Source organism: Mobula hypostoma, chromosome 3 (assembly GCF_963921235.1).
Source record: "Mobula hypostoma chromosome 3, sMobHyp1.1, whole genome shotgun sequence".
Taxonomy (NCBI): Eukaryota; Metazoa; Chordata; class Chondrichthyes; order Myliobatiformes; family Myliobatidae; genus Mobula; species Mobula hypostoma.
The window spans coordinates 196,310,459-196,337,698 of record NC_086099.1 but is presented as its reverse complement, the minus strand read 5'-3'; the positions used below and the strand labels follow the sequence as shown (position 1 = coordinate 196,337,698).

Genomic DNA, 27,240 nt, shown 5'->3' with positions numbered 1-27,240 from the left:
CTATTCCTACTCTGTTTGCTGTCTGATAACCAACCCACAATCTGCACCAGTCCCTGTACTATCGTCGTCATATGTCACCTTATTGATGTTCAAATACAGTCCATTCACTGTTTTCCCTCATCCATTCTTCTCATTAAAACCACAATATGATGTAATATGATTTACTGAATGCTATTTATGCTTCTTAAATCCATGAACAATAATAATTACTTCTCTTATGGTCCAACCACTTCTTTCTGAGTAAAAGATTCCTGCATTTATCCTACTCCTGTGGTCACCCATTTCCTCTGTGCTGTTTCTGAAGCAACAGAGTTAAATTTTCTACCTTCCCAATTGTGGGAACCATTCTGGTATTTGTGCAATTTTGGAAGGTGGGAACATGTGAATCCAGTATATTTCAAGCTACCTCTTTCATTGTGTTCGGATGTCGTTTATCGGATCCTGGAGTTTACCAGCATTCTGCATTAAAAATTTTCCCTGGAGCTCATTACCTTAGTTTCTCATTCACTCTGGACTATTTCTTTGCCATTCTGTCTGGAAGCTTTTCTGTGAATACAGATACAATACTTGTTTAGTTACACAGATGTTTTATCGTTCTCCAATATAATTTCACTTGTTCCAGCCAGCAGGATTTCATCCAGTTATTTTCACATAGCTTTGTAAACCTTTGCAAGCAGTTTTTGCATATTTGTTGGGCTACCCATGTATTCGACTTTACCTTGTCAATTAGTTGCCCCTGCTGATCTGAATTCTGAAATTTTCCTGACCCTTCGTCTTGTTTGTCTTTTTAACAATATGATGTCGAATTTTCTTCGATCTAGTGCTGCCTTTTAATTTCGTCACCCATGCATTGACCGCTTCATTGTAGTTTGTGTTTCTTATGCATGAATGATGCAATCTCTGCCAAAGAATGGAAATGATTTGGCAAATCAATTTTTAACAGTAGATCATTGAAATGCTCGAATTATATATGCACACAAGCAAATAAACTTGATTTCCTCACTTAAAGAAATGTTCTGAATGCTTGGGTTTTGGAGGCTGCTGCACTATTAATTTCTTGCAAATGTTTGAAAATCTTGACAGAGGTTGCCAGCACCAAGAGAAAATAAATAAAGCACGCATGCATGCATGGTCAGGCCGCATCAAGGAAGAGAAACAGAAACAAAATTTGAGGTTGGAGACATGACATTCTGATGAAGTGTCTTCCAACTGTAACATTGACTGTTTCTCTTCCCACAGATATGGTATAACTTGCTGAGTAATTCCAGCATTTACAATTTTTTTCAGGTTACTATTGCCTTGGTCTTTACACATCTTTGTGATGTGCCTTTATTTTGACATCAGTCTATCCAGACTGTGTATTTGTAGAGAAAATGTGTATTTCATTCAAAATCTGAAGTTCACAGGATATCAAAATTTGGTGAATTTCATGTGGAGCTTGCTGACAAGCATTTGAGTTCTGGCCATTATAGTGCACTGCAATAAAGTTCATACATGAAAAAGGTATTTTTAGTTTTTGTTGAATCCTCGATGCGTATCATTTCTGGCTCCTGGCTTCAAAAATCTTAAACAAAAAATGGGGTTTGTATGTTGGGAGTATGCTGTGAGAAGCTCAACAGGGAAATGACAGTAAGCAGCTGAGACTCGTAATGACTATGTTTCAGTCATTAATTGTCCAAATTATTGTGTTCTCTATTTGTTAGTGGGGAGAGAACATGCTGCAGTTACTTAAGTTTTTTTTATTAAAGATTAAAGGAAGGAGATGGAAGAAAAATATATTGAACTCTGATTAAACGGTAAAACTAACTAAAGGTGTTCAATAAAAATTCAACAGAAAGAAATGTTGGTACCTTGAACTGCTCAAACAGCATCTGAGGGTTCATTAATACATATTCATAGTGTGCTTGTAGACAGGAACTACATAGAGCAGACTGCTCAATGCATTGGAAAGCTGCTTGAGCCCTCCAAATGCACAGGAAGGACAACCCATGTTCCAGTCCTCTCTGAGGCCAATTATCTCTATCAGGTAACAGATTCTCAAAACAGATGGTCCAGTCCAAGAAATGCCATAGGAAGAAATGAACAGGTGGACGGAGGAAAAGAGTCAATGTTACACATTCAGGTGCACCATCTTGACTAACTTCTGGGAATCTTAGACCCCGACCGCTCGAAGAGAAAAAGTAGCATGTGGGATTGTTTTGTGAAACTTGAGTCGCTGATCTGGGAGTACCCAAAAACACTGCATCAGGAGCAGAATGACTCAATCAGTCCGATTTCCCCCCGCCCCCATCAGCACCTTGGGTTCCTCATCTAACTCAACTCAGAACTTGGAAAACTGGAACTGAAGCAAGTCACCCTGAGGGACTCTCCAAGAAGAGTTCAGTTTACTTAAAGTCTCCAGTGCTGTGATTGAGATACAGCCACAGGAAAATGTTGCAGGTGAATATTGAGGGATTTTAAAAAAAACATGCATGTTGTGCACTGACAGCTTCATTGAAATGCTATTTCTTATTGTAAAGGCACTTCTTGGCAGTCGTGCCTATTGGCCTGTCAATTGGATTTAGTAACATTTGTGATCTTTCTGCTAATTCTTACCCAGCAGAAAGGTTCCAAGAGTTTAAATCCTCGAACTATTTAACCTCTGACATGAATATGCTAATCCATTAGTTGTAAAAGCAAGGCTATTGGGATTAAAGAAAACTCTTTTATCTACTTAAATGCCAGAAGCTGGGTCATTGATACCAGTTTGCGAAATCTCCAAATTAAGGCACCATCAGAAAAGCAGTTGCAATTTAACTAACTCGGCAAATATTGTTGGTCACATCTGGGACTCTCTTGTCCTTGGGCTTAATGTCGCATGTGGTTTGCTTTCACACCCGTCCTTTGCTAGAAATCTAATGTTTCTTGATTTCGCAGAAGTTGTAGTAAAATGTTTGAATTTTTCTTGTGTTTTTTTCAGATACACCTGCGTAACTCAATCTCATGAACTACAATGGTCATTCTAATGCTCAGCTAGTTGAAAAGATAAATGGCACTTGGTAATGAAACATGATTTGGAATAGATAGGATATGGTCATTGACAGCAAATGATTTGAAGTATGCACTTTGAATATAAATCGGTGTTCTTCTTGGTCATAATTGACATTTATCTTTTGGCTAAATGAAGATCCAACACACTCTAATGTGTGCATTTTTGAAATAGTCTTTCCTTTCCTGGTACAATGTATTTGATAAGTATTTTCTTTGTATATTCAGTAAGAAATAAGATAGCTGTGTGGTTTTGCCACCATTTCAGTGCTTCACAGAGTGAATTTTTGCCTGCTGCAAATACATTTATGTGTTGTGAGGGTAGCTCGTGTATACTAGCAGTCTCTCACAAGCAGCAATGAAATGAATGATCATTTCTTGCTCTCATGTGGAGTGAATGGAATTGGCTGGAGACTGGCTTCTGTGATGCGGGGTTCTCAGGAGGAAGCCAATGTGAATCATCGGTTCAACACATTTGGCTGATGGTGGTTAGAATGCTTCAGTTATTTGCAATCTCATGGTTGGAGTTCGTGCCATCATTGATGATGGGAATATTTTTGGAGCCTCCTGCTATTTTGATGTTCAGTTGTTCATCAGCAAGTGGAGAGATTGGGGGGAACATAGAGTGAGCCTGAAAGGATGGACGAATAGAGCCAGTAAGAGGCCAGGGAGTTGCACTACTGAATGTCACTGCAGAACTTAGAACGCACATCCAGTGAGGCAATATGGATAAAGCTCAGGAATAAAAGAGTTTTAATCGCTGTTATGAGGTTATAATGGAAGCCTCCCAATAGCCCATGGGAGATAGAAGAATGGATATGGAAGGGCGAGTATGGAAAAACATGAAAGCAGCAGGACTGTCTTAGTGGGTGACTTTATCCCAGTTTTCCCTGGGATTTCCTCAATGCCACAGGCTTAAATGCAGCAGAATCTGTCAGGTGCATCTACGATGGTTTCTTGAAACAGTCTTTCAATCGTCTAACCAATTACTAGGCTACACTAGCATTTCAACTGGGAAATGAGCCTGGCTAGATGATTGGCTTTTCAGTGATAGGCCTTTCAAGGATTTGTGTAATAAGTGGCCTGTCCTGGCAAGTGTTGTGGAACAGAAAGCCTAAAAGGTACAACTACATAGTTCTTGAAAGTGGCGATGCAGGTACACTATGTGGAGGTAAAGATATCTTGCAAGCTCACTTTTTTTGAATGGTGCATTGGGTACTAGAGTTGGGACATCATGTTACTGTTACATTGAACATTGCTGAGAGTACACCTGTAATATTTGATGCAGCTCTGGAAAGATGTATACAATAGGAAAATATTCCTATCAAGATAATATAAGAAGGATGTCATTAAGCTGGAGATGACACAGAAAATATTGACAATATTGCCAGTACTGGAGGGTTTGAGTTATGAGCAGGAAAGGAAAGAATGTGACTGTTTACTCTGGAGTGTAGAATACTGAGAATTAACCTTACAAGTTTAATAAGAGACATAAACAAGGTATATGGTCAAGGTCTTTTTCCCAGAGTAGGGGAGTCAAAAGGTAGAGGGCATGGGTTTAAAGTGAGAGGGAAAAAGTTTAAAGGTCACATAAGAGGCAAGTTTTGCATGTTGAAGCCAATGGTTACATGGAATAAGTTGCTAGAGAGAGTAGTTGAGGTGGATATAATTAAAATATTTCAAATATATTGGGGTAGGTATGTGGATTGCAAAGGTGTAGAGTGATTTAGGCCTGAAGCAGACAAATGGGTTTAACCGAGGAAGACAACTGGGTCAGCACAGACAAGTTGGGCGAAAAGGCTTATTTCCATGCTGTATAATGCTGTGACAGGTGGTCTGTGATAGCATGTTCGCTCAGATAGCATGTAATCATTGTGAGGTATGCTTGATGGTGTTGCTCTCAGCACGAGGCACTACCTTTTGAACTAGGCTGGGATCTCTTGGCTTGACAGTAATGGTAGAACAAGGGATGTATGTCAAACAGTGTGTTACAATCAGAATCAGGTTTATTATCACTGGTATGTGACGTGAAATTTGTTAACTTCGCAGTAGCAGTTCAATGCAATACATAATATAGCAGAGAGAAAAAATAAACAATAATAAACAAGTAAATCAATTATCTTTATTGAATAGATATTTTTAAAACGTGCAAAAACAGAAATACTGTGCATTTTTTTAAAAAGGTGAGGTAGTGTCCAAGGATTCAATGTCCATTTAGGAATCAGATGGCGGAGGGGAAGAAGCTGTTCCTGAATCGCTGAGTGTGTGCACTCAGGCTTCTGTATCTCCGACCAGATAGTATCCAGTGAACTACATTTCTGGTGGTTTTGATAGTCCATTCCATCTTGTAAATTCCCCAGATTTGAGCTGTGAGACCTATTCTGAAGGCATAAGACATCAGATGCTGCTTTTTGTGTTGGACTGAGCTATGTTCACAAATTTATACAATTTCTTGCAGCCTTGGGTAGAGCAGTTGATATTACTAATCTGTGATGTACCTGGATAGGCTGCTTTCTGTCATGCATATATAAAAACTGGTGTCTGCCATCAATTGGTGAGAGTAGCCCAAATCTCTTTAGCCTCTGAAGAAGGAGAGGTGCTGGTGTGTGTTCTTGCCAATAGTGTTCAAGTGGTTCCACCAGAAACAAGCTATTGATAATATTTACAACTCGGAACGTGAAGCTCTCAATCATCTCCACCTCAGCACCATTGATATATGGGGCAGAGGGTGGTGTACTCTGCCATTATTAGAATTGTCCATTCGTGGTTCAACGTGCAACCTTATTACTCAACATGCAAGAATATGAGTGTTGCTAACATGCCTAACAGTGCATTATGGGCTTATATTTGAAAGAGAAGTAATTTTTGATCCTGTGAAGGGAAGCCCACCTTATTCACAGGAAGGTGACATCAAGTAATCTATTTGTGTTGTTCTGAGGTTATGAAAAAAAAGATTTGCTTTGCCCCTGAATGCATTTGAAATTGAGCTCATGTTCCATACCTTTACAGTGATTGCTGCAGTGGCAGAGAAGAAAAGAAGTGTTGCACTGGAGCGCTGGCATCAGGTTACGTTGCTAGTCAGGAGGTAGCAAGATGCTTGTAAGCATTGCTTCTTCTCATTAGGCAATAACTCAATTTTTGGCACATTCTCATAGAATTCAACCACATGGCTAGTTTTCTGCATTCATTTAGCATTCACTTAATTATTTAAATGTTGATTGCTTTATGAAATTAGAGAAAAGAGTTGCTGAGGCACTCAGATGAGTATTTTAGCTGAGAAATAGCTTTATTGTTGGGTTTGCCCGCGATACCATGACTTGAAAATTCCTGCAAGTTCAGAGGTGAAAACACCGCCAGCTTGGTCATTCAACCATTCAAGTCAGCACAGTCGGCTGTCTACCATGGTTAGAAAGCTGTGATTTCAAACAGATACACATTACAGAGAAAATGTATTGACTTCCAACAGCAGCATTTCAGTGGGTGCTTTGAAACACAGGATGAAATGTTAAACAGGTAAAAGACTGAAAGGTTAGCATACAGTGTACCACTTTTATGTCAATTTCAAGTTCTCCTTTCAAACATTTTTGCAATGCATTTATTATTATAATGTTGGAAATGCATATAATATGCAGGTATTATCTGGCTGTTAGATCCCAAAATGTAATTCATTTCCCAGTATAGAGTTGATATCTTGATCACAAGTTGCCAAACACTCTGTCACAGCACAAGAAGCAGGACAGTAAATGAGTTGTATTGTGTTCTTGCCAATGCTCCTGTCCTGACATACAATGCATTTCTAAAAGGCATGAAAGAAAAGGGGAGAAGTTCTGGGAATTAAATTTCATCAGAATATGTGGTGTGCATCATATACAGTGACATGCAAAAGTTTGGGCACCCCAGTCAAAATTTCTGTTGCTGGGAATAGCTGAGCGAGTAAAAGATGAACTGTTTTCCAAAAGGCATAAAGTTAAAGATGACATATTTCTTTAATATTTTAAGCAAGATTACTTTTTTTTCCCATCTTTTACAGTTTCAAAATAACAAAATAGGGAAAGGGTGAAGCAAAAGTTTGGGCACCCTGCATGGTCAGTACTTAGTAACACCCCCTTTGGCAAGTATAACAGCTTGTAAACGCTTTCTGTAGCCAGCTAAGAGTCTTTCAATTCTTTGGAGGATTTTTGCCCATTCTTCCTTGCAAAAACCTTCTAGTTCTGTGAGATTCTTGGGCCATCTTGCATGCACTGCTCTTTTGAGGTCTGTCCACAGATTCTCAATGATGTTTAGGTCAGGGGACTGTGAGGGCCATGGCAAAACTTCAGGTAGTTCATTGTGGATTTTGAGGTGTGTTTAGGATTATTATCCTGTTGTAGAAGCCATCCTCTTTTCATCTTCAGCTTTTTTTTTTACAGACAATGTGATGTTTGCTTCCAGAATTTGCTGGTATTTAATTGAATTCATTCTTCCCTCTACCAGTAAATGTTCCCCGTGCCACTGGGTGCAGCACAAGTCCAAAGCATGATCGATCCACCCCCGTGCTCAACAGTTGGAGGGGGGTTCTTTTCATGAAATTCTGCACCCTTTTTTCTCCAAATATACCTTTGCTCATTGCGGCCAAAAAGTTCTATTCAAAAGGTTTAAAGGAACATCTAAACAAGCCTGATGCATTTTGGAAACAAGTCCTGTGGACTGAGGAAGTTAAAATAGAACATTTTTACACGTTTACAAGCTATGATACTTGCCAAAAGGGGTGTTACTAAGTACTGCCATGCAGGGTGCCCAAACTGTTGCTTTAGGCCCTTTTCCTTTTTTTGTTATTTTGAAACTGTAAAAGATGGAAATAAAAAAAGTTTTCTTAAAATATTAAAGAAATGTGTCATCTTTAACTTTATGCCTTTTGGAAATCAGATCATCCTTTACTTGCTTAGCTATTTATGATAACAGAAATTTTGACCAGAGGTGCCCAAACTTTTGCATGCCACTATATATACAATTATGTACCACTCTGGGAATATTTCTCAAATGCCCACATCTATTCATTATTCCTTCTGATGGGTTTGAAATGCATGGAATGGTCAATTTTTGTGTGGCATCTATAGGCTTGCCTTTGAGTCAGAGGGTTATTTGATTATAATTAATAAACCTGGACTTTCACTTCAGTGTAGTTTTGGAGGAGTGTTGCACTATCAGGGATGTTGCCTTTCAGGTGAGGATCACATTAATGTCCTGCCTAACTACTTAATGGACTCCATTTAAAAATAAACAAGGAATTTATCATGAGCTATCAGAATTATCTTAAAAGTTTGTGCTGATTTACAGCTTCTACATGTTTTCCCAAGTTATTTTTAACTTTCTGGACATTGCAAATGCAAATGTTTAGTTTACATGTTATTGGTCTACTTTCGAAGCTGAATGTAGCCAGTTTACTGTAGAGTATTTGTCTATTGCATGTGCTGTAATTGTATAATTTACTGATTGTGTTGTGAAAATGCAAATTTGACTGTAGCTATTATTATGTGTACAATAGGGATGTAATTCCAATTGGTTCTGGTTTGTGATCAATTTGACCAGTGGCCCAAATGATTAGTATAATAGAGTAATCATCACATCAGATTCCCACCATTATTGTGGTTTAGCTGTTCAAAGTACTGATTAGTACTGATTGGCAATGCATTGAGCATGCCAGATTGGGATTGTCAATGCAATCAAAAACATTAGCCAATATTAACAGTTGAATTGATATTTAAATCACTAATTTTAAATAACGTGAGTGAACAGTTCGTTAATGAGTTGTTTCGAGTGTCCATTAGAGCTGAAGAGCTGTGAAACCTGATGAGAAATGGCAGAACCGAGTGAGAATGTATTTCCGGCATGTGTTTATCCATTCTCTGAAAGGAGATAGATGTTGCAGTGATTACGGAAAAGAGAAGAAGCTCTTCTGAGTTATCTTGTAAACCATGAACAACCATATTTTCAGCATTATACATTGATCACTGCTGTTTGTAATTGACAATTTGTTTCAAACCTTCAACAAAAAAGCTGGTGGTGCTTCTGTGTCATTTGAAGTGTTGAGATTGCACCATGGTATGCTGACCCAGTCTCCATTGCAGCCCTTGCTCCCACCGCCTCCCCTCCCCCCATCCCCTTTTAAAAGAATGCCATTCAAGGGATGGTCACATATGGATGGAGCTTTGGCAGCTAAAAGTGTAGACCTCACTTATGAACTGTGATGAAAGCTTTGACAGCCAGCAAAGCAGAATACCCATCTCTGCTGGCAGTAGCACCAGAGAATGCATTTAAAAAAATGTATTATTGAAGTGTCTCTGACATCGCCCTCTAACCTTGATGTGTGACTTCCCCAAAACATGGCTGAATCTGGGCTTGTATAATATTTACCTTCAGTGGTGCCTTTGGACAAATATGTAGCATGGTATGCTTACTGGATTCATGGAAAAAATACATATGTTGAATATATTTCCCTTCAGGGGATGTGCTCCTCCTTCAGCATTGTGGTTTGCATGCTAATGTTTAAAGAAGTTGTCAGCAATACAAAACACCGCTGGTATTTTCCCACTATTTTGCTTCACCATTTTTTTGGTAACCAATCTATTTCTCAATTGAATGAAAGACAAATGATGCATGTAGACCTGTGATTCTGGCAGTACACATTACCATTGACTGCACCTGATAGTAATAGTTGCCAAGGAAACGGGAGCATTCACTTACTGTGCAGACACAATTATTTTTAAAAGCCACCATCGAGGATGTTTAACAGCAAACATCATGATTTATTGGGATTGCTGAATCCAGTAGTTGTCAAATGAGATTAGGAAAATCTTGACTTGTTCTGAATATATCTGCATGTGTTTGGTCTGATGTAATAAAAATTTTGTGAGAGAGACTGATTTAGAGTTAGTGTAACATCCTTGTGTGGAAACATCAGAACATATCACAAAAAAATCTTAAATTGTCTTCATTTGGAAACCCAAAACATCAAATAATTAATTATACGCAAATACATTGTTGTGCATTTTATCAGTATGCTTGTTTTTATTCTGATGCCACTACTTCATTGATTCTTTTCCATAAATGAATGATATGATATCTGTGTGGCCAAAAATAACACAGGCTCAGGTTTGCCAACTCTGAATGTATTCCTGAGGGTTTTGTCATCTGATCTTCTGCTTACAACTGCTCCCGCTCCACATTGCTCTATTGGTTACCTGCACACATTGATCCAAGTGTATTGAACTATTAGAAGTAAGTGGGATGGCTTAAAGGAAAGTCTTCATTTTGAAATACAGTGATTCTTGCCTTGTCTGTCAGAAAAATGCACAGAATTGCTCAAAGAAAATTTATGAGATACGCAAATATTTTATCACCATAAAAATTCCTTTCCTACTCTGCTGATATCTTGGAAATTAATTTTCAGTTTGTGAAGCTTTCATGCATTTCCTGGGGTGCTCTTAATTTTATTAGCTGAGGAAAAGCAGCTATGAGCAGCTACAAAGCAGAAGTTGGATGTGAAATTTTAATGACACAGTAAAGCCAATTTTGGTTTGAAGAACAAGATCACAATCAATTTATTTCCTCGAGTGCTTGAAACTTGATATTGGCACAAGTATAACTTGTTTTAAAAATCATAGTGGGATGAACATTTCTAATGTCTGCCTCTGCTGAACATAATTCTGGAGGAAGTCCACGAAATGGGTGGGGCATGGAAGTGAAGAAATATCAAGAGGGCTGGTTCCACTGAAAAGATGTAATTTTTCCTTGATACCACCTTGGAGTTGGATTTTATGGAAGCCGACAAACAGCAGAAAGTTAAAAAAATAAATCATTTTGCTTACCCGTTCATCATAATATTCATTGGGATGCATTAACTTGTACACACGTTGAAAACTGCATCTGGGTAGGAATGGCTATTTGAACATGGCCGTTGTCATTAATATTGGCTGTGAGAAAGAAATTTGTTGGTGGTTTCCGTTCTTGGTGCAGTGCTATTGAGATTTGCTTGTCAGTATTATTTATTCGGATGGAATGTGAGATGAATTTGCTGTTAGAACTGCCTTGTTAGTTTGACAAGTTTGACTACTTAGGATTTGGCATGAAGATCTTAATGTCATCGCACAGGTGAAATGGGGCTTCTGAAATTGATATTGGAATTTCAGGGAGAGAAGGAGAGGGGAATATATACGGTAAATTACAAATATTGAACTAAATTTACAAATAATTTGCTGTTTAACTTCTTGAAACTGATTACATTTTTAGCAAAAAAAATTGATCATTGTTAACTTTAAGATAACATCTAATCTTTTGGTTCTTCTGGTGAAAAGGTATCTGATTTTATTTTGTGCACTGTAACCATTATAATTGTGGTTTCTTAATAAACGTAGCAAAAAGTTGTGTTATGTTAGCATGGGGTTTTGATAGCCTTCAGATCTCATATTGCTTGAAAATGGCATTTGGTGCAGATCAGCTTGGATTACTCAATTTCAGTGATTTCAGAATAAGTGCAGTCAATAATGTGTGTGATGCATTTTTTGTCAGCTGAGTGTGAAGTATGTACCTCAAAAAAAGATGAAATATTCCATCCCAGCTACATTAATTTCAGATGTTAGAATCTGGAGGAAAAAAAAACAAACTGCTGGAGGAACTCAACATGTCTGGCAGCATGAAGGCAAAGGAATGGTCAAAGTGGTTGGGACCCTGCATCTGTTCTTCAGCCTGCAATCAACTGTCAATAAGATGTATCCAAGATGTGATCATTGGTGCCAGATTAGCTTTTGCTCAGAAAACTGATTTTTGTTTGTCATGAAAAGCTTTAAGTGGAGGAGTTCAAGATGTTGGGAAGCAAGTTGTTGCAGTACTGTGCTGAAGCAGCACAAACTTGCTTCACATCACTATGGCCGTACATCAAACTATTTTAATAGACGATGTTTAATTGTTAGTAATCATTGATGGGCATAATTTTTATGCCCTGGATAAGGAAGGCTCCGTAGAACACTTTGCAGTAATCTGGCCTGAATGATATGCAACTGCTTCTCCCTGTGTAGAGGCTGGTTCTTATTCATGTTTTTGGAGAGAACGATTGTGTCAGTGCTGCATCTCATCAGGAAAAGCGTGTTTCCATACAGTCTGCTCAAGTCCTGAAGGTCACTCGGCATTAAGATTAAAGTCAGTAAGATGATGCCACTGCAATATTAGCTTCCTTTGGTCACGCTCCTAATGTTTGGTGAAAATCATTCTGGTCATAGTGTGAATATTGCTGCGCAGCCCAGTGTGAACACTCGTGCTCTGGTTAAATGATCTGAAATTTATGTCAGCTGGTGCATGGGGTCTCAAGAAAAGATGGATAGACACAAGCACACCTTCGGTTTTCCTTTGGAGAACTGATCAGTTCTGCTACAAATGGAGTTGTAGAAAATGGAGCAGGGTCAGTCCATACTCCGCCACTTACTCACATGCTGACTCTACACAGAGCTCAGAATTGAACTAGAGTCTCTGGAGCTGGAGGTGTTTGCCTAAGATCTTGTATTTCACCTTGACTGGGTCTGAATAAACCCTCTTACAGGTGTTTGTTTTCTTTGGGATCTGTGGTTAGTGATGATAAAAAGCTGTTTGACGAACTGCATAATCCATGAAAGCTAAAGTTATCATTTGTGAATGAAGTGTGAGAAGAAGGGCCAGGAATCATCAGTCTCATCTTCAAAGCAGTCAATTCCTGAACAAGGCATATGATTTGCTGTGAAAATCGAAAAGAAAATGTTTGTTTTCCTGGTCTCCTGTCTTAATGTGGTTTGCAAGTTTGTTGCCTTTTGATAGATGTGTTTATTTCAACTTTTATCTTTAAATTTGGAATCATCCTTAACATTTCCCTTGTGAATTTTTTCCTCACAAAGCTCCTCACAAACCTTTCTATGTCCTTCCATCCCGCCGATCAATTCACTCTTGTCATTGCTAAGCTGCAGTGACTCCCTGCAGCTTTGTGCATAACCTTGTCCTTCCTTTTAGTATTTAAACCCCTGTTACTTACTGTATTCTTCATCCTACTAGTCTGTTATCATTGACAAAACCTACAGCAAGTCTCACCTTTGCTTGAACACATCATTTTTTTCTAAATGTATTTGATTGCTATGTCTCACTCAAGATTTAAATTAAAAATAAAATATTTTGACATGTTATTTAAATGACTCCTCTTTGTTCATGAACGGAACCAGACAAGACAAAGGTGCATTGTATGGTTCAGCCAATTTGGAATATGGGAACATTTGCAAGGCTATCCAAAAAAGTGCATGGGATAGAATTCCCCACCCGCACCAATGATCCTTTCTCCCATCTCCAACTCTCATCTTCTCCAATTGTTGCCGAGACATCAGCCAGCTCAACTCCAGTACTCCTCACTCCTCCTCGAACCTTACCCCTACAGAACACACTGCCATGCACTCCACACCAATTTCAACCTTAACATCAAACCTGCAGACAAAGGAGGTGCTGTTGTAGACTGGCGGACTGACCTCTGCTTTGCTGAGGCCAGGTGGCAACTCTCAGACACCTCCTCTTACCTGCCCCTTGAAGAGGACCTCACTCTGGGCCATCAGAAAACCGTCTCCAACAATGTCACTGATCACATCAACTCTGGCGAACTCCCATCTGCTGCCACCAAACTCTCTGTTTCCTTACCCTGCACTGCTCGCTTCTACCTCCTACCCAAGATCCACAAACCTGACTCTCCAGGTTGGCCTATTGTCTCTGGCTACTCCTGCCCAAATGAGCTTGTATCCATGTATCTTGACTGCATTTATCCCTCTTAGTTCAGTCCTCTTCCATGAACATCCACGACAGTTCTCATGTTCTGAATTTCCTCATTAACTTTCAATTTCCTGGCCCTGACTGCTTCATTTTCATCATGGATGTCCAATACCTCGAACGTTTTCCAGGCTCAAGGGTAGCCATGGGCATCTGCATGGGCCCCAGCTATGCCTGCTTTTTCATTGGCTGTACATGCTCCTAGCCTTCCTTGGTAATGCTCCCCAAATTTTCCTCTGCTACATTGACAACTGTATTGGTGACGTTTCATGCACCCATGCTGAGGCTGCCAATTTCATTAATTTTGCCTCCAATTTCCAAGATGCTCATAAATTCATTTGGTTTATTTCTCACATGTCCCTCCCCTTCCTCGATCTCTCTGTCTCTACCTCTGGAGACAAACTGTTGACAACATCTTTTATAAACCTACTGATGCCCATGACCATCTTGACTTTTACCTCTTCCCATCCTGACTTTACCTCTTCCCACCCTGTTGCCTGTGAAAATGCGATCCCCTTTTCTCAGTTTATTCATCTGTGCCTCATCTGTTCCCAGGATGTGGCTTTCCAGTCTCGTACATCAGAGATGTCCTCCTCCTTCGAAGAACATAGATTTCTTTCCTCCTCCCAGATCTACTCCATTTCCCAAACATCTACACTCACGTCATTTTCCCGCAGCCTTAACAGTGATAGACTTCCATACCACCCAATCAACCTCCACATCCAAACAATCATCCTTCACAAATTCTACCATCTCCAAAGGGATCTGACCACTAAGCATACCTTTAGCTCTCTCCCTTTCCCCTCCACTTTCTGCAGTGATCACTCCCTCCATGATTTCTTTGTCAATTCGTCCCTCCCCACTAATCTCCCACCTGGCACTTAACTCTGAAGTGTCACCCCTGCCCATTCACCTCCTCCTTCACCTCCATGTAGGGTCCCAGATAGCCCTTCCAGGTGAGGGCACACATCACTTGTGAATCTGTTCCTCATCTATTGTATCTGGTGCCACCGAAGCAGACTCCTCTATGTTGGTGAGACCCTTCATAAATTGGGAGACTGCTTTGTTGAGCACCTGCACCCCATCCACCAAAAGCTGAACTTTCCGGAGGTTCAATGTCTTAATTCCAAATTGCATTCCTGTTCTGATACGTCAGTCCATGGCTGCCTCTTGTGTCGTGATGAGGCCACCTTCAGAGTGGAAGAGCAGCACCTTATATTCTGTCAGGGTAACCTCCATCCTGATGGCATGAATATCGATTTCTCTTCCTTTAAAAAAACCCTCCCCCTCCCCTCTTCTTCTGTTCCCCTCTATGGCCTCTTACCTCTTCTCACCTGCTTATGATAGTCCTCTGGTGCCCCTCCTCCTTCACTTACTCCTTTGGCATACTCTCCACTCCCATCAGATTCTTTCCAGTCCAGCCCTTTATCTTTCCCACCCATCTGGTTTCACCTATCACCTCTGGCCATCCTCTTTCCTCTCCTCCCACATTTTTATTCTGGTATCTTCCCCCTTCCTTTCCAGGACTGAAGAAGTATCTCAGCCTGGAACTTCAGCTGTTTGTTCATTTTCATGGATGCTGCCTGACCATCTGAGTTCCTCCAGCATTTTGTGTGTGTTGCTTTGGATTTCCAGCATCTGCAGAATTTCTCTTGTTAATTAAATGGAAACAGGAAGGAGAATCGTGATGTGCTGCAGTGATGTATAACCGTATTCTGTTATAAAATACAACAAAGAAAAAGTGTCAATTTTAAGTGTATGATACATTATGTTTGCCTCTGGAAGTACAACATGGTATGTAATGTGTCAAAAATAAATTGTGTAGTTAGCTTCTGTAATTTATGAATCAATGGCATTGTCATATCACAGATATACTGAAGTCTGCTTTTCACGAAAGAGAAAATATTGATACCTCAGTTTTAAAACATCTAGGTTTGGAGTTAAGGTAACAGAAGTTTTAGATGTAAGCCAAAGTACTCTGAGCAAACGAAATTGTAGATAGTACTTCATCTTTGGAGCTAACTTGATTAAATTTGTTGTCCTGCTTCTTGCGCTTTGATGCAGTGCTTGCAACTTGAGATCAAGAGCAAGACTCACACAATGCTGGAGGAACTTGGCAGGAATTGGCTGAGTTCCTCTAGCATCTAATGTGTGCGCTGCTCTGAATTTCCAGTGTTTGCAGAATCTTTTTTGTTTCTAACTTGAGATCAAGATGTCAAACCCAGCGCAAAGCCTATGGTCCCCCAAAGTAGCAATCCCTCCCTCATCTACACTTCACACACAAGAACTGCTTACAGTGGACATTTCAGATAGGTGATATCAATGTTGTATCCATAAAATCCTCCAAATCCAATGGGCGAACAACCTCTCCCAACCAGCATACTCATCACTCAAGCTCTGATTATACAGAATCATCTCTTAAGAACAAGCTTCTTCATTCACATGCCTGATGCATGATTTCCACATCAAACACTCAAAGTCAAGGCCCATCATAGCAAGAGGTGACTTAATCAGATGAAACTGCTTGGAAAATTAAAACCTCCCTATCAACACATTGTCTAGAGATACCTCAAAATTGAGAAAGTGTATTTGGGTGGCACTGATCAGCAAAAATGACAGGAGGAGTCTACTGCTTCTCACACACAAATCATTTGCCTACCCATAAGAGTACCTTTTGTCTCAGCTGTGGCAGGCAGTTCATCTAGCATTGGCCTCATCAGGTACTACAGAACCCACACAAATGGAGTCAAAGCAAGTATCTCTTGACTGTGAAGGACTGCTTTTGAAGAAGGTGCTGAAATGTTGCGGGTGTAATGAAGATTAAAGACTGCCAAATTTGCACAATGTATTAAGTAGTGAAAATCAAAAGTTGATTATGTTGGACATGTCAAATTTCAGAGGATAATGCTGGAAACACTCAGTTTTTGATGGAGAGTCTTCAACCTGAAACATTAATTCTTTGTCTTCCAGCACATTTCCTGCGGTATTTATTTGCCCAGGCCAACATTTGCAATCAGGACTTTAATGTAAATCTCCATTATTCCTGGATATCTATCTCATGTTATTTACAATTCACTCCCTCCCTGAAGCAGGCTATATTTGTAATGAAATTAAAATTTTCCATTTGTATTCAAACTTCACAAATTGTCTATGGTTAAATAATAGCCAAAAAAACCTGCAGTTGTTTGTAGATATTGATACACTATTCAGATCGGGACACACTGGTGCCAATCTATTTTTTTTCCATTTTGGTTCTGATAATTAAATCTTTCAACCCTGTAAGTGAAGTATATCTGGCTTCTGTAAGTAATACTGATGTTTATTCTGTGGTTATTTGTTCTTCCTGGGGAACAAGTTGAAATACAGTACTAAGTGTGCAACAGCCAATTGTTAAGAATTTAATCTTGTTGCTATTGATCTTATTGTTGGAGCACTGCTAAGTTTAATGGACATTATGCTGTTTGCACAAAATGCCAATAACTGTAACCCAACATTGTTGTTGATGCTAGCATAAAGGTTCTAATACAGACCGCACAGGTCCTGCAACTTGTAATGTGAAACTCAGTTTTATTCTTGCATACTTGCTTGTCCCAAAGGTCGTGCTGTCTTTTGACTGACTTGGGTCTACTTGACTGTTAAAAAGACTTAATTGGTGCAAGGATCAGCTGGAACTTTTAAAATAAAAATTACTGAAGCTAGTTATAGAACAATTGATAGAGAAAACTTTCTACATTTTGAAGTTATTATAGGGTACAAATATCTTATGGAATTCTTTTTAGACATTATGGCGCAAGTCTATTGAATAATAATAAAAGAAGTTGTTTTGCTCTGTAGTCCATTTTTCCACCTCAGTGTGAGACCACCCATACAAATTCACAAGGAAACCACAGATTTGAATTTAAATTCCCCCATCTGAATGGTAGAAAACGCAAAGGGAAGTTCCAGTTTGGCAGTGAAAGTTGTCCCAAGTAGACAAATGAAAAATTAATAAATTGAATGTGAAAAATGCTAAGGAGTTCATTTTCATCTTAAATTTATGCCTCCGCCAACTAGTCTTTTCACTGAGATGTTTTTATTGTTGAAATCTATTATTAATGGCACCATAATTAATGTTCCCAATGTGGATGGCAGAGTGAAATATATGGTGCAAAATGTTCTGTAAGGGGTGATGTAAGTGAAAGTAATTGCTGATACATTTTGGGTTTAGAAGTACAGTGGATTCCAGTTAATTGGGCCATTGGTTAATCGGAATGGCTGCCTATTTGGGACAACTCTCAAAGAATAAAAACTAATCTCAAAAATAGCCAGGATTCTTTCATTTATTTGGGACACTGTCACTTAATTGGGGAAGGAGATTGGTTGCTGAACAGTTTCCAACTAGTGTCAATCATGTGCACTTGTGTGGCCTTTAGACACAACATCATACTTGGAGCAAACAGTTTTGAAATTGTGTTAGTTGGATGTGTTTGTGTTCAAAAGGCAGTGTTTTCTGTCACTGATAGTCAGTGAGTAAGACAATTCCGAACTGTTTTGCTCACTGTGGTTTCAAGCGTTTGGGTTTGAAGATGCCAGAAATGGCTGGGAGTGAAAATGAAACTATTTCACTACTTCAATGAGTTAGCAACAAGGGAGAATTTGAAGATATCAACAATCATCTTGAATGTTACAGTGAAAATGAAGATCTGGAGGATGCAGTTGTCAATAGCATTGTATGAAGGCAGTGCATTATCTGCACTGATTTTGTTCCTTCGTCACTTAGTATTAGGAGCTAATACACAACCTTATTGTATTGCAGTAGCGTTGGTAGTTTTCCAGTTAGTTTTGTTCATGTTAAATACATAATTTGTTATTCAGTTTAACTTTATGGTGTACCTTTTTAACTATTTCCATGAAATTTTGGCTAATGGGACAGCTGTTTAATTGGGCCAAATCCTAAATCATTTAGTAAAGTGGCATATTGTTGATGCTTGCAAATTGTAATTCTATTTGAAATCAGAACCTGTTGCTTAAAGCTTTTGTATATGCTTTGTTTCTTTAAATGTCATCAATTGATTTGTTTGGTGAATTATAGTGGAGGTCTTGAAGAGAAAGGAAAAAGAGTTAATGGTGGGATATTGCTTGCTGAGGAAGGTAGGAGAATGGAGTTGCCTTTGGTGTTGAACTGCATGCTGGACGATGTTCAGTGGTGTGAGCAGGATGGTGGGGGGGGAATGCGTGCAGGGTGTGAAGGGATCAAACCATGAGTTGAGAATCTCAAAGTTAATGTACTGCCGATTATTTGACTCTAGATACAGGGTCTGCAGCATTTCACGTGAGGTAAACTGTTGCCTGATTAAGGTGGCTGATGCAAGTAGATGAGAAAGGTGGTCAGTATCTGTCGGTTGCTTCGTCTCCTGCCGCTGGGAGCAGTTATCTAGAATTATTCCATCAAAGCCCTTTGCAGGCAATGTGTTTTACACAAATAAATTACAATGGTTCAGGGATCAGAAACATGGGAAGATAAACTAATAAATGACCATTAAAAGCAGAATGATGGTTTGGAGTGGGATGACTGGAATGTAAATGCTGGTAAAATGCAGTAAAAAAATTGTAGAAATTGTTAACAGTGTCGGCATCATCTCGGGAGAGGAACATGTTAGATATTTCATGTCACAATGAGAAAAGCAGGAAAACAAGGGTATTTAAGTCCCAGAGAGTGGCAGGAGTGAAGAGAGCAAGGGGGAATGTCAGTGATAGGATGCAGGCCAAGTCTGTCAAGCTTGCACAATGTATTGAAAGCCATATAGTCAACAGATGGAAATGTAAGAATAAAAATATATCCTGGAACTGTCAGAGGCAGGACACTATCCTTGCAGGAAGTTTGAAACAAATAGTGATGCCAGAACAATTTAGAGATCCTTAGTAGAGAGATTGCACATATGACCAACTTGCCTGTCCCTAAAGACATCACCTGCCCAATCTACAGAAGTGTCTGTGGTTCCTGCATTGGGTTCTGAGATAGTGATAAAGCAAGAAACCATGAGTCATCCTCAATCCGAAGGGCTTGCCAAAGTAAAGGCAGTGGTTTTGGAAGAGTTTAAACGCAAACAACAGGAATTTTGCAGATGCTGGAAATTCAAGCAACACACATAAAAGTTGCTGGTGAACGCAGCAGGCCAGGCAGCATCTCTGGAAGAGGTGCAGTCGACGTTTCAGGCTGAGACCCTTCACCAGCAACTTTTATGGGTTTTGGAAGAGTGATAGTTTATTTTACTTGGTGCTCCTGATACAGCCTCCTCCAGCTTGGTGAGTCTTGACATAGATTAGGAGACTGCTTTGTTGAACACCTTTGCTCCATCCGCAAAAAGCGAGATTTCCTGGTGGCTAACCATTTCAATTCTAATTCCCTTTTCCATTCAGACATGCATCTGCTACTGCCAGGAAGAAGCCACTCTCAGGTTGGAGGAGCAACACTCATATTCCATCTGGGCAGATTCCTACCTAATGACATGAATATCGATTTCTCCAACTTCTGGTCATTTTACCCCTCACCTCTTCTCAAATTTCCCATTCTGGCTCCTCTCTAATCTCTTCTCACCTCACCTGCCTATCACCTTCCCCTGGTTCCCATTCTTCCTTTTCATCTACTTTTACCCCTAACAGATTCTTTCTTCTCCAGCCCTTAACCTTTTCCACCTTTCACCTCCCAGCTTCTTACTTTATCTCCTCCCCCACCACCCACCCGGCTTCTTCCCGTTTCTTTTCCAGTCCTGGTAAATGGTCTTGGCCCAGATGCTGGCTGTTTATTCATTTCCTTAGATGCTGCCTGACCTCTGATATTTTGTGTGTTAAACTAATCTAATCTAAATAAAATTGAAATCAAGTCGCATACCCACCATCAAGGACATTGATACAGAAAGGTGCCAGGAAGATGAAGGATCTCACCCAACCTGCTTACGGACTGCTTGTCCCATTCCCATTAGGGTGGAGACTACACAGCATTCATGCCAGGACCACCAGACTCAAAAACAGTTACTTTTCCCAAGAACTAACACTCATCCACTCACACACTTCTCCATGCCCCTAACCACCACAACTCTTATCATTTCCTGTCACTCACTTAATTGTCAGACACTCATGTATCTAGAGTCACTTTATGGACATACAGTCAATCTATGTACAGGAGTGATATATACACATACACACACACACACACATATATGTGTGTGTGTGTGTTTTTTAATTATCATCACTGTGTTCTTTATCTGATTTTTTTTGGTGCTGCATCAGATCTGAAGTAACAAGTATTTCATTCTCCTTTCCACGTGGGTAAAGGAAAGATTTATTTATTTATTGATTGCTTGAGATACAGTGCAGAATAGTTCCTTCCCGCCCTTACAGCTGCACCACCCAGCGATCCCCTGATCTAATCCTAGACTAATCAGGGGACAATTTACAATGATCAATTAACCTACCAGCTGGTACGTCTTCGGACTGTGGGAGGAAGCAAGAGCACCCTGAGAAAACCCATGCGGTCACCATTCAAGCAGCAGTGGGAAAGGACATTAACAATCTTATGGCTTGGAAAGAATGGTAGAGGTACAAGGATCATCCAGAAGAGTAGGAATAATGCAGTGTAACTGTGTAAAAGTAATTCTTCACAGTTAATGTATTTAAAGGTTGGCATGTTTTGTTAAATTTAGACTTAACATGCAACCCATATTGAAGCACCGATGGAGCACCATGATTGTACTGCAAAGTTAAACAGGACTCTTCTAAACGCCCAGTTGTGGAATTGTAGAGGTGAAAAGAGGAGCCTTTCTTCCACCGATAAATGTTAGTAAGCTTATCAGAGGCCTGAGAGCAGGAAACCTGTTGTCACAGAAGTGAAGAAAGATTTTCAATAACGTACAGTGAATCTATCTTTTTCTATCATTTCAAAATGTATTTAATAATAATATAACTTTTTCAGTATAAGGCATCATTTTCACAAGCTTCATTTAAAACTCAGATTGCTGTTGGAACTATTCTATGTACTTGATTACAATGGGTGATGACACGACAGAGACACACAACCTTGTGCCTGTAAAACAATGTACTTACTGGGCAAGGTATTAATCTCTTCTGTGTTTTCTGATCTTTACATGATGAAACTTGATTGGTGATTATTTATTGATCAGAGCCATTGCCTAACACAATACCAGCAGTTAATTGTTACGAGATGCTTCATCCCTTTTTCTTGCTTCTCCCCAGCACATAAAGGTTTGATGGAACAGGAATTCAGTGTGTCTGGCTAACGTGAAAGTAATCCATTTCAGCTGCTGTGCCTTGCTTTGTTTAACAGAAATATACAAATTAATAACATACATATATATATATATATATATATACACACACACATATACACACAGTGCATCTCCATTTTGAAAAAGAACTATGTGGTATCAAAGCAAAAATGTCTGTTTATTTGGACACCAATAAATGTCTCTAGTGTGCCTTCTAACCTGTGGGGGACTGGCAATATAGTTATTCCAAAATAGCTTGGATGTTGATGTGATTTATCTTGCTTGGCATTCAGGAGATTGGGGGGAAGAGAAATGAACTTGATATTGTGGAAAAAGCACAATGACTGACAAACTAATCAAAATGAGAGTTCAGAATGTAGAACAGTGGGCATGATCAAGTTTGTTAGAAGGGAAATTTAAAACTAATATTGAGAAGATTTTATCACAGGTTTGAAGCATTCTGTCAGCCGGGGCGGTGCAATTGAAAACATTGTGTGCCTTGACCAATGATTCAGAGGGATGTCCGAAATTTTATCTCAGTGGTTGCCTCAGTGTTTACCATGGATGCTCACAGGTCATTTATCAACTTTTAAAGTCCATTCATATGTATCTATCAGAAGTGATCAAAATGAGTTGCCATCAAATAATGAGCTCATCTATCATAGAGCACTTTTCAAAGACTCTGCAGCAAAAAACCTAAGTTGTTAAATGAACAAGTCCAAGTCCAAAGTTCCAGGTGCAGAAGGCAAGAAAGCTATTGGATTCTCTGAGAGGCAACACCCCTGCTATAACTTAACACCTATTTGCTGTCAGTGTGGTGAGCCAAATCATTCTCTGTGCATGTCAACAGGACATTATTTAATTCATAGCATGTGAGCACTCAAAGTAACACGGTGCCTTTAAAATCTGTTTGCAATACTAACAGTTATAAAACTGACAGTGTGGTTTGAAAATATCATCAAAGGAAAATGAGTGTTAATACATACTAATTTAACTTTGTTTAGAGTTAATTTAATTTGAATCTTTGGGAAGTCTGTTTATTGACAGAATGATCTCAGTTATTTGGAGCAATAAAAGCATTTCGTTGAAAATGTACAGATCGTTTTACAGAATGTCTGATGAGCTGGCTCCACCATTGGTGTTGAATTTACATATGATTTTAACTCTTGGAAAAGGTGCATAGTGCTGAAATATCGAATCTCCATGAGTAATCTTGTTACAGTTAATTGAACAGTTTTATTAAATAAGTTGTAAATAAAGAAGGTTGTTATCTTTCTTTCTCAACTCATTTTTACGGCTGATTGAGTATCAGTTTAAGAGCTGTCTCTGTGTGGGTCAAAGCTGGCAGTGCCTTGTAATCTGAAGATGAGGGTCAACAGGGTTCCTTTGGTGTGGACTAATCACAGAAGTGCCGTCCTGTTAATTTTTCCATTGACTTTATGAACGAGCTGCTGCTACTCTCTGGAAGAAGTTTCTCAGTGAAGTTTATTGGCATCTGCTTCGATTAAAAGGCAGATGTTAATCTTTGGCACCTGACACTTGTTGATTGTGTAGTTGAAAGATTTGTTAGAAATCATGGATTGTCAGGCTTCAGGGATATAAGATATGGGTGGAAAGTCCTTTCAGTGAGTATTATGGTCTTTTAACCAGTCAGGTAAAATATTGTAGGGCAGCAGTTGAGAAAAAGTAGCTTAGATCTCTCATCCTCTCACTGGATTGCCTCGCTAGCAGACAAGAATTGGAAGAGTACCATCTTGTTCCATTGGGATAGCTGACAATGTAATGGCTTGAACATTGAATTTTCCAGTTTCAGGTAACTCCGATCTGCTGTATTCTTCCACCTACACTCACATACCCACCTCCTTTCCCCCTGTGCTTTGAACCTCTCTCACTCTCTTCCTGACCCATCTCGCTCATCTTCCCCTCCCTGTCTGGTTCCATGCATCGACCAATTCCCCCACCTCTTGCAATGATATCCTGGTCGTATTCCATGCCTCTTGGTCATGATTCAAAGTCAGGGCCAGAAATCTTAACCTTTTTCCTGCACGAGCTGCTGCTTGACCCATTGAGTTCTTACGACGTTTTTATTTGTTGTCCCCGATTGCAGCATTTGCAGTCTCTTTTGTTTCTGTGCATTTATCATAGTCAGAGATGGTTTAAAAGTTCTAAGTACATTTACTATCAAAGTATGTGTAAATTATACAACCTTGCAATTTGTCTGATTACAGGCAGCCACAAAACAAGAAACCCAAAAGAACCCTATTTAGTTAAAGACTAGCACCCATGCACGGAGAGAGATACAAAACCCACAAACAATAAAAGCAACCAACAGCATTCGGAACAAAATTGAGTTCATAGCCCTGAAGCCAGATGGGCCTAAAGCCTCAGCTTCAGTTCATCACACGGGGGGGCGGGGGGCAAATGGCCATGCAGTTCACAGATATGAAGCCTGGAGCAGCTGGAGCAGTCTTGTAGATGCATCAAAGTTTCCATGCAATCCTTTCAGAAATCAAAGTTGCAAAGGGACTTGGGAGTCTTTATGCAGGTTTGCCTGAAGGTTAATTTGCAAGTTCAAAGTTCAAAATATCTTTATTATCAAAATGCATATATGTCACCATATACAAACTTGAGATGCATTTTCTTGCGAGAGTTCACAGTAAATACAAGGAAACAGAAAGTAATAATAAATAAGCATTAAATATCAAGAACATGAGATGAAGAATCCTTGAAAGCCAGTCCAGAGGTGATAAGGAAGGTGGTATGGTAACATTCATTTCAAGAGGACTAGAATATAAAAGCAATATAATGCTGAGGCTTTATAAGGCATTGGCAGACAGCACTTGGAGTATTGTGAACAGTTGTGGGTCCCTTATCTAAGAAGAGATGTGCTGGCATTGGAGAGGGCTTAGAGAAGGTTCAGGCGATTGATCCCAGGAAAGAACGAGTATGAAGAGTATTTGATGGCACTGGGCCTGTACTCACTTGAGTTTCGCATAATAGGAGGGGGATTTTACTAAAACTTAATGAATATTGAAAGGCCTAGATAGAGTGGATGTGGAGAGGATGGCCCCCTCATCTTAGAAAGGATGTGCTGGCATTGGAGGGGGTCCAGAGGAGGTTCATGAGGATGATTCCAGGAATGAAAGGGTTTTCATCAGAAGAACATTTGATGGCTCTGGGTCTGTACTCGCTGGAATTCAGAAGGATGAGGGGGAATCTCATTGAAATCTTTTGAATGTTGAAAGGCTTAGACAGAGTAGACGTGGGAAAACTAGGACAAGAGGGCACAGCCTCAGGATAGAAGGGCTCCCTTTCAAAACAGGAATGTGGAGAAATTTCTTTAGGGTGGTGAATTTGTGGAATTTGTTGCCACATGCAGCTGTGGAGGCCAGGTTGTTAGGTGTATTTAAGGCAGAGATTGATAGGTTCTTGATTGGACATGGCATCAAAGGTTCCAGGGAGAAGGCCAGGAACTGGGGTTGAGGAGGAGATTAAAAAAAAGGATCAGCCATGACTGAATGGCGGAGCAACTCGATGGGCCAGATGGCCTAATTCTGCTCCTATGACTGTTGGTCTTATGGATGTTTCCTATAGTTGGGGAGTCTTGGCCCAGAGGGCAGAGACTCAAGAAAGAGCGACATCCCTTTGGAACAGAGGGAGGAGGAATTTCTTTAACCAGAGAACAGTAAATTGGAATTGATTGCCACAGACAAATGTGGAGGCCAAGTCTTTGGGTATATTTAAAGCAGAGGTTGAAGGGTTCTTGATTAATAATGGTGTCAAAGTTTATGGGGAGATGGCAGGAAAATGGGGTTGAGAGGGGGAGTAAATCAGCCATGATCGAATGGCAGAGCAGACTTGATGGGCTGAAAGGCCTAATTCTGCTCCCATGTCTTATGGTTGAATGCTTCATATTTCTGTGCTTGCTTCAGACTCTTGAGCAACACTTCTTGTCTCTGTTTTGCTCATCTCCATGATACATAATCTGGGCCAGCTGTTTATATTTTATTGTGGTAATACCCAAAATTTCTCACCAGTTTTGCTGTGCCTCAGTGTCTAGTCAGCAAGAGACAGTTGCAGCAGGCAGTACAATTACTTTCTGAGTTTTTGAGTTTCTGTTTCTCTGTGGGGGCCTAATTACATGGAACATGTCAGATTGCAATGCACCATTTTACTGATAAGTTTATTCAGGAGGGGAGAAAGGTGTCTTTCAATTCCTTGTAGCTCTGAAGTAAATTGTGGCCAATGATGTTGCATGAAGTGTTGTCACTGTCACAGGAAATTGGGGATTGGGGAAGTTGATACTAAACAACGATAAAAAGAAGCTATTGTACGTTATTGGATTTCTGCTTCTGGAGCCTTACTGTGCAAAATTGGCTGCTTCCTAATTGTAATTTTCAAAATAATGTCAGGCAGTCTAAGAAGGCAGCTGGAGCATGTCATCAGGAGACAGCATCTCTCAAGGTGCAGCCATTTATAAACATGGTCTGCATTATGTTCTCTAATTTCTGAAGCTGACCTGAACTCTCAACCTCTGATTCTGAGAAAGTGGATATCAGAAAGAGCACTGCACTCCATACATGCGTTTGTATTGCAGAAGATTTCACCCATGAGTTTTTTTTCTGGATGACTTGATGCATTCCCAAGAACCCAGCTTTGGTCATTGGGAGTTGAGTGGCTTCATTTGCTCGTAATGCCACTGAGGTGAGATTCTCCGAGCAACCCAATTTACGCTCTCAGCAAGACATTGATGTTTGAACTGCCTGTGAGAACAGTAAAAGCAGCAGGGCAGTGTTGGCTTCATCTGCTGCATTCAAATAGATTGCAATTTCTTGTGTGGGAACAGAAAGGGCAAAGTTTCAAGGGAATCATAATGATACTGAGTCATTAAAGCAGAAGGTTTGCCTAAGCATTGATGAACTCAACAACCTTGCATGTCCTTGATTCTCTTCCCTTATATAAAAATGGGAATCGAGTAATGCTTCGACAGAGATGTCAGTTTGGACGGACTAGCACATCAGTTTGGACGGACTAGCACACTGGGCTGGAACTCCTGAATCAGACCTGTTGCCTTGAGTTGATTAAAATGTTAGGAATGAATGACGATGTATCAAGTTACATCAAAAGCTACCTGAAACCTTGA

General features: G+C 39.8%; 1 protein-coding gene across 5 annotated transcripts in view; it reads left to right on the top strand.

The window, feature by feature from the left end:
• The window catches only part of pard3aa (par-3 family cell polarity regulator alpha, a), an 883,471-nt gene that overhangs the window by 274,427 nt on the left and 581,804 nt on the right, over positions 1-27,240 (top strand). The gene's annotated exons all lie outside the window — the stretch shown is intronic.